Genomic DNA, 14,338 nt, shown 5'->3' on the forward strand with positions numbered 1-14,338 from the left:
AAGGCATACCATTGTCCAAGAGGCACCAAATGACAGATCGTTTTTCATGTTCTGCAAAATTTAAAGAAATATTATAGCATTATGTATTGTGGTGACTATTATCTCGTTAACCACATTACCTACATATGTGAAGTTTTGGATACGACTTTGCTAATGATTCCTTCAAAATATTACGGAAGCTTTTCAAACGTTGGACGTCAAGAATAAAGTTAGGTTGGCTACTTTTTCACCGCCCCTCGTGACAAACTTAAAAGAAAAGTGAAAAAGGAAAAAGGCATTTCGATCTCTGAATACTTCTGACCTATTTACATATAAAAAGCAAAGGAATACAATAATCTGAAAAGAATAGCCAAGGAAAGCTTGTATTCTAATTTTGATAACTATTTATCACCTCAGTCTATTCAGTCAGGTGGTTATTGGATGATCTTTGATTTTTTGTTGAAAGGTACTACTTCATCGGGACCCATTCCTCCTCTTGTAACTGATGATTCTGGGATACCTGCAGTTTTCACAGATTTAGATAAAGCTCAAACATTAAATGACTATTTTGTTTATGTTTTTTAATGTTAATGCTGGTGGCGAGACTTTGCCACCTGTTAGCTATGGCTGTGTTAACAGTATAACAAATGTCATTGTAACCGAAAAGGAGTGGGCAAATCTAGTGGACCTGATGGCATTAACATAAGAGTGTTAAAACGAATTTTTAATAATGTTACTCCTATTTTGAAAGAAGGAGAGACATCCCTCCCAACTAATTACAGACCTGTTAGTTTACTATCTATCCTGGTGAAAATTCTTGAAAGAATAATGGTAAAGCATGTGCACAACCATTTTAATGACCATAGCATTTTAAAGCTACGATGCAACCCCAAAAAATAAACATAATTAAAACACAATTATTATTTATTCATGACATATAAAATACATGGCTGATTTTGAAAAAACAAATAAACAAAATTATAAGCGTACAATGGCAAATTGAAAGTGCAATATTTTGTACCCGGGTTTACCCTCGAAACGAAGCACCCGGGATACCGAACCCAGTCAGAGCGGGTGGACGTGCACTTACGTGTAACGAAATCTCACATTTGCTGTTTCATTTGCCGATGCGCTCGGGGCTCTTTGTGTGTGTATAGAGATGTCGGGCTTTGTAAATACATGCTCACTTTTTGTGTATAACATTTACAATGAACAGACATCATAACATGTCATGTGTACAAGTATCACACCTGCCTGTCTGTGTAATTACATAATGTAACAGAGATAGAACTCAGGTGCACGAGCCATAAATCAATGCCTTTTGTTTATGGTGTATAGCCTGATTGGTCTTAAGTTCAAGTTGCATGTGATCAGTGATCGAAGTTGTGTATTGCATATTGTCATTAGCAGACAGGCAAGCAGACACATAGGTGTCAATAAAACATACACTGAGTTATGTTTGTGACAGAGGCATATCTATATCACAGTTAGAAATTCTGACAATGCTAAATAATGACGTTACTGTTAAGTATCGAACTGAGAAGGTGACTCGGTAAGAAGAACGTGTGGTGAAATAGTCAAATGAAATTATATAAACAGTTAAATCGGTAATCTACAGTCATACCATATAAAAAGCTTGCGCCTGTGAAATATGAACAAAACATTAGAAAAATATCTCACATCATAGCCTACTCCGAGTACTCACCGCCAGCGAAGGTTTTCCGTCTTGAAATGTCGCACGCCTCACTGGTTGACACATATAGTCTGTTTGGCTCAAAAGGGGACCGTCTATTTCTTCTTCTTTATAACAGTATTGACAGTCTTCTCAATAATCCCAGTTCAACAATCAGTCCATCTGTACAATAATTGGGTTAATTAATCAGGCAATGTATACAATGCCTGGAAATTTTAGACAATATACACAATGACTGGGTGAATCAGGCAATGTACACACTGACTGGTTATTCCAGTCATTGTTCACATTGCCTGATTGTAGACATTGACTGTAACATATATAGATCATCAGTCGATGAATGAGTTCTACTCCATGGATATTGTCCTGGAGGCAGTCAGGCAACCGCGTCAAGACTTTCAGAGTTGCTATTCACGTTCACATGCAGGCTCCACTAGATGCCCTCGAGAGTGTATTTGGTACATACCATTATTGTTCTACGTGCTAAAGCAAAACTACGAGGAAACTGTAGATCAGTGGTCCTGTCACTTGGAGGATAATCTCAGCGGAGCAGTTATTCTTGGTAAGGTCCATCCAAGCGATTCTGGACTGGTCTTCGAACTGATCTGAATGTTATTTCCAACCAGGACGTATCATATGAGAATTTCCTTACTAATATGTACTTCTGTCATGATGAAGATGATGTGCAGAAGAGGAACTCAGTGACCAAGAACATGTGTGTCACAAACATAGCCACTGTCAACACAGACAACTCTGAGCTCAAGGAGATAAAGGGTCTATTAAAATCTATTTCTGAAGAAATAGCAACAGTCAATGCACATGCGGGCAGGGGATACGGAGAAAACGGATCCCCGCGAAAACGGACCCCAAAAACATCGAGAAAACGGCCACCGCGCTGGAGAGAACGGCCACCGAACCTGGAGAAAACGGCTTCTGTGCCTAGAGAAAACGGCCAAAATAGTTGCGCAAAGAAGATTATATATAGGGATTTACTTCATTGCGGATAAGCTTTTAAAAGTTGATTGATTGTTTTGTTTTTTTAGTTTCGATGTCCATAGCGGTTTAACCTATTAAGATTGATCTACCCACTCGCTCTGTGTCTACTCCAAGTTGTGCCCTTTCACGTGAGCTGCAAGTTGTTAAGTTAAAAGGCATACGAAAGACTTCTTCCTTACTGAACGCATCTGAAGATGGCTCTGTCTTGGACCTTATGGACTTCCAGAAACAGCTGTTTCTGAGGAAGAACTAGCACTGGGGAAACAATGCATAGGTGCATAGAAAATCAGGAAACCTTAGACTCTGTGTGGTATATCGCCACCTAAACCACAGGCCTTGTAGAGCAGGATCCCCAGGACTAACAGACATGTTTGAAGCCCTCTCAGGTTCTAAAGTACCCTGGACATGAAGAGCGGCTACTACCAAGTACAAATAGCAGAGACTGCCTACACTGTTAGACCTATGGGGTTTCATGGGTACTACTGCATGCCTTTTGGACTGTGCAACAGTACCAGCGACTCATGAGTGAGTGTTTTGAAGGCCTGCATCAAAAGATGTACCTCATATACTTGGAAAGCATGATCATCTTCTCATCAACAATCGATGAACATCGAGACCAGCAGAATACTTCAGCGAAGCAGAGAAACAAGACTGAAACTTTCAGGAGACAAAGGCTGCCCATTCCTTAGCCATGTTGTCTCTAAAGAAGGAATATCAGCTGATCCTGAGAAGGTTCTGAATTGAATAACAATAACTTTGCCCTCATTGTGTAATGCCCATGTGAATTCACAGTGACCAAGGAGCAAACTATATGAGTCGGATGACATCTTCGGCATAGCCCAGTCAATAACTACACCGTACCATCCAGTGAGTAATGGGATGACAAAGTGCTTCAACACTACTCTATTCAACATACTTTGTACACTGAGCCAAGCCAGAACCAAGACCGGAAAGGGTTTGTTGGTCCAATTGTTCATGCTTACAATGCAACCATCCATGAATCAACAGGCTATTCCCCATTTTACCCGGTGTTCGGTTGAGAAGCGTGGCTGCACATCGAACTTACCTATGAGACTGACATAAACAAAGACAAGCAGACTCCTGTATTAAAACCGTTAAGGTAAGGTTGGAGCAGAGCTGCAAGATTACTACATCGGCGTTGAGTGAGTGAGTGAATTTAGTTGAACGCCGCTTTTAGCGCTATTCCAGCAATATCACGGCGAGGGACACAAGAAATGGGCTTCACACATTATACCAATGTGGGGAATCGAACCCGGGTCTTCGGTGTGACGAGTGAACGCTTTAACCACTAGGCTACCCCACTGCCCTATATCGGCGTTGATGGATGACCAGAAGGCAGGTTATGACATTAGGTGCTGGAGACTGTGTGCTGTGAAGATTATTGGTTTTCAGGAAAAGCACAAGCTATCTGACATCTGGGAAGAGGATCCGCATGTAGTTAGCGTAAGCTGGGCATACCAGTGTATGCAGTGACAAAAGAAAACGGAGATCGAACCTGCTCTTACCCATAGTATCTGTATCAGATGTGATCGGCAAGGGACCAAAGCTAGCACCAAAGACATCACTCCAGCAGAGACTCAGGAGCCTGTGTGACGAGTCAGACCATAGAAGACAATTTGGGGGACAGGGCTTGTTTCAACGAACAGTTCGCATCAGCGCATTGAGCGGATTGGTGGTGCAATATCTCAGCTCATAGACAGGTTACTTAAATACTCCAATAAATGACGAGGACGTCATTTTTGGTGAAGGGGAATATGTGTATAAAGCGTACCAAACTAAAATTCTACCATTCCAAGAATGAATATACTAACTAGTATTCTATTCCTATTGTTAATTAGATGCGTACAGTTATTTAAATGGTACAAGGTCATACACCTTACTGCTTAATAATATTTCATTCTAATCTGAGCAATCTTAATTAAACAGCCATGTCCATGTAGTCATTATCACTCCTTATATCATGTCACTGTGTTGTTTTACATTTACCTGGTCCCTATTTTTACACTCACATGATAACAAAATGATGACTACAAAAGCTGACATCAGTATATCTTCACTTTCATGTGTATCACTTCCAAATGTCAAACACATAACGATATTTATTCGAATAAGAATGGCCCCTGTGCTGCTGCTGCTGCTGTTCCTCAATCGCAGCGATAACCAATGAACACACACCCGGGCGGAAAGATACAACAAGGAAGTCAAGAAACAAAACTAACAACCAACCTCCACCCCCACCCCCAAAAATATAATAAAAAAATAATAATAATAAACCATGAATGAATACATACAAAATGATATTAATGAAAAAATTAAAAAGAATAAATAGATGATAAATTAATGAATGTAATAAAAAATAAATTTAAAAAGAACAAAACAACCCAACTGTTACAACTTATGCATAGCATGGCCATATTAAGTATGCACATTAGCGCTGATTTTGAGCAATATATAGATTGTATCACATGCGATCATTGTTTCGTGATTACATAACTATATGGATCATATTGGAACAGTTTTTCTCAACGTATACGTTATTTGCAAATAAAATGAGTGATCCGGCAAATTAAAATCGACAATGTATGAAAATGATGTTTTCTTGTAACCCATACCAGGATTGTAGCAATGCAAAAGCTCAGAACTTTTATATCGAGGAACTCAAACTTTCCTATACTATTTTCGACACTCTCGATTCTACCACCGTCCGGGGAAATTGTGTTGACAGAATAACTTGTAACTCTGACAGTGTGGTCATAACAACAGGGCTTGTTAAACAACAGTTTGCCATAATTACACGCCTAAGGCCCAGTAGGTTAGTGATAGAACAGTGTTGTGAGAAAGTACGTCATGTATTCAGTAAATTCCATCAACCTTTAGGATACGTGAGATACCACTGATCTGGGACACATCAACGGGGTTGAAATGCATGTCTGCAAAAACATATCTGGCTGGGATATTTTTGCCCTACTGAAATACGTGGCCGAATGTGTCAATTTTACAATAAATTATATTAGTACTCACGAATACTTATCCTTCCTCACAGTGTATATTTCTTCTTCTGCTTTCGATTTATCTGACCTGTTTCCAACGAATACATCCAAGCTGTCACAACTGAGACAATCGTTGCACTGATTACATGGTCTGCCTCTGTCACACATTCTCTTTCGAATCGTAACAAGGTTTGAGTTCGGCACAGTGGGAATGTTTCATTTCAATTGCAAGACTATTATTAATGTACACTATATTATAAATTCACAACTTTTTAAAAACCTATGTCATCAACCATTGTGCATTTATCCCCCGCTAGGAAGACGGGGTGAGGTGAGGTGAGGTGAGGTGAGGTGATATTGGGTTTAACGTCGTGCTTGAGAATATTTTGCTCATATGACGACGTGCATGCGTGTGTATGTGTAGGTGCGGCTGCTTGTACTAGCCCAGACTGAAGCTGGTTTTATAGTGCTAGCCCACTGAGATACCATACTGAAGTGAAGCATGAATACCCCACTCAGGCACATTATACTGACTCCGAGCCGACCAGTCCTTGATGTACCCATGAATGCCGAGCGCCAGGCAGGGATGAACAAGTACCATATTTTAACGTGTTTTGGTATGACGAGGAAGGGGATCGAACCCGCGACCTTCCGCCCTCCGCTCTAACCACTACACCACGGAGGCGGTCCGCTAGGAAGACACCTTGTTATGCTTTCAAAAGGAAGCTACCAGGAATTTTGCTCTAAATGAAGTCTTGAATATCACAGTGTCCAGAGAAACTTTATCAAGGTGTATGATTGAAATTGGAAGACTCTTTATGCCAGCTAGGTACTTTGAGGTCGGGGTAACTCCAACATTATAGTGACGAGAAGCGTGTTTCTTGAATGTACCAACATTGGCTTAGTATTCCGCTGGCTGGAATGAAGGAGGTTCATTTTTATTTTGTGACATTTGATTTCTGTTGAATATAACGAAAATCTTCAGAGTAATTGTTGTTGAGCCAGTGCGATCCCTTGTTTACTACTTGTCTGAAGCAGAAGAATATATTTGGATGCGGCAATCTGATAGGGTCATCTGGAACGCGTTTGGGACAAGGGCAGAACAGAACTTTTATTACGCTCAGGCCGGGACACTCGGCATAAGAGGTACAAATATACAGTTGAGAATTCATGGGATGGCGGGATGGTTTACAAGGAAGATTGTACAGTTTTCATGATAGTACTACAAAATAAACACAGTTTTATTTTATAAAAACACACACACTAGTTCGTTCACAGTTAAACAATTCGTCAAAAGATTGGGTTTCTTTACATAATGGTTTGGGATATAAGTTTTCAGATAATGTTTGAAGAAAGGGCAAATGTAATTAACAATATTACCAGGTACTTAGTCATGAAATTATAGGTACTGTATAAATAGTTTAGGTGTGGGCATATCTTACACGCACGCACGCACACACGCACGCACGCACACACAAACACTAGTATACGTAATATAACATTAACAAGACATATAAACCTTCAGTGATTTATACATTACACTGGCATAAATAGAAAACAATATTAACTGTCTCTACCTACCTTTAAATTACTTGCCTTGTCCCTTTCCCAGTGCAAAGTGAAGTGTCATTGAAAAGCGCAGTAGTGTAAGCCGAGGACTAAAATGTAGAACACTAAAAATAAAAAAGCCGATTAAGATTGAGTGAGTGAGTTTAGTTTTACGTCGGTTTAAAGAATATTCCAGCACTATCACTATCATTATTGAACCAATGTGAGGAATCGATCGACCGCTTTAACCACGAGGCTGGTATATTGCTAAAAGCTGCGTGGAACTAAATTCACTCACTCACTCTATTTTGAAATGAAATTTGATAATAAAGTGGACATACTTCTTTGATCATTTTAAATACTGCCTTTTCATTCGTTTGAAAGTGTACTGGATTATATAGATCCATCAACGAACATTTTTGGTTCAGTACACAATCACTGAATGACCATGTGGCTGAAATATAATAGTGGTAAAGCATTTGCTCGTCACGTTGAAAACCCGGGCTCGATTCACCAAGTGGGTAAATGTGTGAAGCCTATTTAAATACTGCCTTTTCATTCGTTTGAAAGTGTACTTGATTATATAGATCCATCAACGAACATTTTTGGTTCAGTACACAAACACTGAAATGACTATGTGGCTGAAATATAATAGTGGTAAAGCATTTGCCCGTCACGTTGAAGACCCGGGCTCGATTCACCACGTGGGAACAATGTGTGAAGCCTATTTCTGACACACGCCACCCCCACTCACTCTATTTTGAAATGAAATTTGACGTTAAGTGGACATAGTTCATTGATCATTGTAAACACGCCATTTTTATTCGTTTGAAAGTGAACTCGACTATATAGATTCGTTAACGAACATTTTTGGTTCAGTTCACAATCACTGAAATGAATATGTGGCTGAAATATAATAATATTAATACTTTTTCACATGATGATTTGTTTCGGTAATGAATAAATGAATATCTTTGTGTCGACAATATTTTGTAGTGATGGATTATTACAGAGACACACCACGAGAATGAAAAGTATCTAGTTCATCATCATTTTATACTGTAACTCAGCATGGTACTCAACAAGTACGATTGGTTGACATTTTGATTATTCAGTCATCTGGTGTGACGGGTAAATTAATTTTCATATGGATTCGTAGTTTGATGTCCAGTTTAATATTAACAAAGTTAAGTTTTTATGTCCATTTAATACCATACGATTCCCAATGACTTTTTTAACGATAGTAGTTTGAAAAATACATCGGTTGATACATCGGTTCATTTAACGTCAAACGGAAGTGCATTAAGAGTGCCAAGCCACTGCATATGTTTTATCCGTGGCACTGTAATGCCAAATATGTCAAATATATACTTCTAAGAATAATGTTCAAGGGCATGGTAATACAGAGTGCTACAACCTTTTAGTCGTTTCCACTTTTTTCTGACCACTCTTTTTCGTTGTCTGACCAATCAGTGATTTTACACATGAAACAATAGGTGCTGGTCAAATAGGAAGACCCCATTCAGCACCTATTGTTTTACCTACGCGTGCTGATTAGTCAGACAATAGGGGGATAAGGGGGCATCTCAAACGCTGAGAGAGGGCTAAGACCAGGTGAAACTGAAGATTTCTGCGGTCGGCTTCTACAGGATCCACAAATCCCTCTACATGTCCAGATCCAAGAACATCCCAGCCCTACCACAACAGCGATCTGCCTGCCCAGTAGGCGAAGAAAGAGAGAAGAGACAGTTTGAGTACCATAATGCTATTTCACATCTTGTTGGGCTATCACATGTATTGACAATTATATGTAATTTTGTAATTATAGATAGATATGTAATGTGTGTATTATATGTAACATATGCTATTTGTCAAATATGTTATCCAAATAAATGACACTTGCGGTGCAAAGATAACAAATATCAGATGTTCTCAATCACCTTAATAATAATGATAATAATAATAATAATTTTCTGTCCCCTTTTGACACCAATGTGATTGGCAAGATTCAGGAAAAGCATACTAAGTATGCGGACCTCGCCTTTGAAATGTCTCGCTTGCATCCCAAGTACACTGTCGTCAGGCTCCCCATTGTTCTCGGTGCTCTAGGTTTGGTACCTCCTGATCTCTTGGCGCAGATCAGGAGAGTGCCCGGGTTCTCCACCGGGAGCACAGCCCTTCTGACACTCTGGGTAATGCAGAAAGCTGCAGTTTTGGGGAGCCTTCATATTCTCCGGAAAGTTCTTGGTGGGTTCGACTAGGCAGCGTTTCCTGGGAGAAGTCCCATTCGCTGTCTGGGCTGCGTGTAGAGGGGGCAAGGGCCCTGAGCTGATGATGAGCCTTACCAGCCTGACTGTGCCAGGATCACCCGAACCCTCTCTGCTGCATATTATCTTTAATCTGTAAAACATAATAATAATAATAATAATAATAACTGAAAACAAAGGGTGATGGTGAACATGACAAATGGCCTCCCATGGATGCCAATGAAAGGTTCTGGAAACGGTTGTGGTCTGTACCCGGCAACTGTAACCTTGAGGCACCATGGGTCCGTGATTATGACCATGCAATGCATGAGAAGGTAACTAGGTCGTTTGTCTGTTACATCTCACCAGATTGCCTGAAAAATGTTATAAAAAAAGTCCAAATCTAATACAGCTCCAGGGCCTGATGGCATTCGAAACCGGTATTGGAAACTGTTCCCCTGTTTCCAAACACCATTACTACACTGTTTCAATTCTCTCGTGGACACAGGTGATGTTCCTCCATGGTTCTGCAAAGGTCGCACAATACTTCTCCCCAAGAAAGGAGACTTGACTGATCCCAAAAACTTCCGCCCTATCACATGTTTGAATACACAATACAAAATATTCACAGGGTGTTTGACAAACCTCGTGTCATCTTACTGCTCTTCCAATGATATCATTTACAGAGAGCAGAAGGGAGCAAGAAAGGGATGTTGGGGGTGCAAGGATCAACTTCTTGTACAGAAAATGATTTTGGAAGAGGCTAAAGCATATCACCGCAACCTCTCCATGTGCTGGATTGACTACAAGAAAGCATACGACTCTGTTCCTCACGAATGGATTCTGAAGTCTCTTCATTGTATTGACCTCCCTGAGCGACTACTTGATTTTCTCAAGTCTTTAATGAGTTGCTGGTCGACTCAACTTGAGATGTACTGGCAAGGGCAGGTGCAGACTTCGGAATCTATTCCAATCAGAAGGGGGATTTTCCAGGGGGATTCTTTTAGTCCTTTGCTTTTTTGTCTGTCTTTAAATCCTTTGAGCTTTCTGCTCAAGAAAGAGGAGGGTTACCATCCCGCACCTCCTCAGCACAGATCCCCAACACCTCTTACTCATCTCCTTTACATGGATGACATCGAGCTCCTTGCCAAAGGAGATACCAAGTTGAAAGAGCAGGTTCTCCTTGTCGAGTCCTTTTCTAATGATATTGGCATGACATTTGGCCTCGACAAATGTAATACTCTTCATTTGAAACGTGGCAAGGTAGTTAATGATGGATCGGTCAAGTTACAAGGGGGAGGAGTTATTCAGCATTTTGTGGAAGATCAGGCCTACACCTATCTTGGAATGCAAGTTCGAGACAAGCTCCAGAATGCCCAAATTCAAGACAAACTTCGAGCCGAGTACAAATCTCGCTTAAAGAAAATCTGGAGCTCAGAGCTAAATGCTCGAAACAAGGTCAAAGCCACCAATACTTTTGCTGTGCCTGTCCTCTCCTATTCCTTTGGAGTAGTTGACTGGACGAAACAAGACATCCAGTGTCTTGACCGCCTGACCAGGAGGATCATGTCTGATAACAGAGCCCACCACCCTCGTTCCTCTCTTAACCGTTTATATATGCCAATCAATTCTGGTGGTCGGGGTTTGATTAATGTGGAGGCTCTTCATGACAGAATTTTATTGTGTACTTTTGCACATATTTATTTATCGGATGATCCTCTGGTGATGCATGTGAAGACTCATGATGAAAGCAAGGAATTCCACAGCTATTTTAAGCGTGCCAAGGTTGTTGGACAGAATCTGAAATTTGAGGTTGACTTGGCTGATGGCAATGTACTGCTGGACGGTACAGTGATGGGAGTAAACCAGGTGAAGTCCTTCACCAAGTCTGCCCAGAGTCGGTCTTTTGTGGAGAAGCTTTCTGAGAAGCCACTGCATCGCGTGTACATGCAGTGTGTGGAACAGAATAGCAATCCCACCGACTCCTTCGCCTGGATGAAGTCAGCTGGTCTTAAATGTGAAACTGAGGGCTCCCTTTTTGCTGCTCAGGACCAGTCACTTCCCACTCGTAATCGCCTAAATGTGATTCTTAAAGAAAATATCAACATGAAATGTCGACTTTGCAATGAATTCACAGAGACTGTCCAACACCTTGTCAGTGAATGCCCTTCCTTGGCACAAACAGCATATCTTAAACGACATGATGGCATGGCTCGTTGCTTTTACTACCGTCTCCGACATGCCTGTGGCTTTGACTCCGAGGTCCATCCATGGTACGACCCTGAACATGTCCAGGGCGTCATGGAAAATGATGCTTTCAAACTTCTCTGGAATAGGCCCATATACAGCCTGAGGAGAATTCCAGCCAACAAACCTGATCTTGTCCTTTTTGATAAAGCCAATGAATTTATATATATCATTGAATTTTCTGTCCCTTTTGACACCAATGTGATTGGCAAGATTCAGGAAAAGCATACTAAGTATGCGGACCTCGCCTTTGAAATGTCTCGCTTGCATCCCAAGTACACTGTCGTCAGGCTCCCCATTGTTCTCGGTGCTCTAGGTTTGGTACCTCCTGATCTCTTGGCGCAGATCAGGAGAGTGCCCGGGTTCTCCACCGGGAGTACAGCCCTTCTGACACTCTGGGTAATGCAGAAGGCTGCAGTGTTGGGGAGCCTTCATATTCTCGGAAAGTTCTTGGTGGGTTCGACTAGGCAGCGTTTCCTGGGAGAAGTCCCATTCGCTGTCTGGGCTGCGTGTAGAGGGGGCAAGGGCCCTGAGCTGATGATGAGCCTTACCAGCCTGACTGTGCCAGGATCACCCGAACCCTCTCTGCTGCATATTATCTTTAATCTGTAAAACATAATAATAATACAATAAATTATACGTTGTTTTCGATACTTGTTGTACTTCATTATTGACTCACCAACTCCAAGAATGCCAATAACTCTACTAGATTTTTTTTAGCACTGAGACAGCAACCCGTGCATTCACAGAGAAAGGTGCGAGTTAAAATGTAACGTCGCCTCGACGACATTTCAGACATATAGGGACGAGATATTTTTATACGTATAAATATGTTCATCATGAATACAATCATATCTATAACCATGTCACACATTTTGTGCTAAACAATATTATTTACAACAGTTTAAATAACGGCAGACATAACCAATCATCACTAACAGCCCGACAGCTAGGCCGCGAACGAGTTAATATTTTATGTCTCGTCAGCAATATTTCAGCCATATCGTGACTAACATGTTATACAAAAACCAAAACTGTTCGACAATTAAATCGGTCAACAAAGGACAGTGCAAAATTAGAATATGACAGATAACCATAAAATATGACAATAAATATCAATACAATATAAAAAGAAGCTATAGATCACCAGTAACGTAAGTTGGGACTCCACACAAGATAGCATGGGTATCTGGCTTCCTGTTCAAATCTGCAGCATGATTTACATCACCATTTTAGCAATAAGTAAGTCCCCATGGTTCCTAGTATGGTGATCTACCTTCACTTGTTGGCAATATATAGCCTGTTTTTACCTTGTATTGTCATCTATAGTTAAACTGTTTTAGATTTAATTACTAGTTTTAAATTCGAATCTGTGATAATCTAGGTATTTTACTGTCCTTCGTTGACAGGTGTTTATAGTTTACCATTGCTTACTATGCATAAAATTAATTGTTCTCGTCCACGATATGGCTGAAATATTGCCGATGTGACGTTAAATCTTAACTCACTCACTCACTCATTTTAGCAATAAACGGTGAAACTTTATGGATGACAATTTCATCATATTAATTGCAAAATGACCTCATCATGTACAGAACTGTGAACATCCGGATTAGAACTGGTCTTCAGCAACCCATGCTTGTCGTATGAGGCGACTAACGGGATCGGGTGGTCAGGCTCGCTGACTTCGTTGACTCATGTCATCGCATCCCAATTTCGCAGATCGATGCTCATGCTCTTGATCACTGGATTGGCTGGTACAGACTCGAGTATATGTATTATATATACGTACAAATCACCGGCATAGAGTTGGAATATTGCTGAGTGCGGCGTTGAACACCAACCAACCAACTTCGTTGACAACCTTAGTTTCCATTTTTGCATAAAATCCCGAGAATTACCGATGGTTTGTTTGTAATCCCTCTACGGCGTGAGCAGTGGTGATAACGGTTTGTCAAGAGCTGATTCCGCTGTGCTACCTTCTATTTCTACATTGTCACACAGAAATCAAAAGTGATTTTTATGTTTTAAAAATATGATGCTTCACTGACAAAATGATTTTCGATGCATTTCCCTATTTTGTCTTGTGCCATACATACGTTCCCTGTTTATTGCAGGTGAACAATTGACAATATATACTTATGTCTGAATTTGTACTGAGACACAAACCACGTCAGAGCGAACTATTTTCTGTGGGTAGAGGGGCGGTAGCTTACTGGTTAAAACGTTCGCTCGTCACGGCGAAGACCCAAGTTCCACCCCAAGGATTGATACACTCAAGTACGAAGCACATTAACTATAGTTAACTATAAACCTTAACAAACATGGAATGAAACAGCGGCGATGGTGCAGACCCACCTAAGGAATGGCCGGCCATCTGACCAAAAGAAGCTGTAGAAATCCCTGATTATACAACTCCATCATCACACTTGGGGCCAGTTAGGACAGTTATACAAACGATTATACGTTTTCTCAACAGCATTTTAGTTACAGATGTAACGTGTTCTTTGGTCACAGTGTTGCCTCTCAGTAGTGTGACACTCGGTGGAACATATGCTGACGCATGACACCATGCTGGATATTATTATTCAGAGAGCCCAAATTGAGACATGGTGTAT

Source organism: Haliotis rubra, unplaced genomic scaffold (assembly GCF_003918875.1).
Source record: "Haliotis rubra isolate DU_JTF1 unplaced genomic scaffold, ASM391887v1 Scf1432, whole genome shotgun sequence".
NCBI lineage: Eukaryota > Metazoa > Mollusca > Gastropoda > Lepetellida > Haliotidae > Haliotis > Haliotis rubra.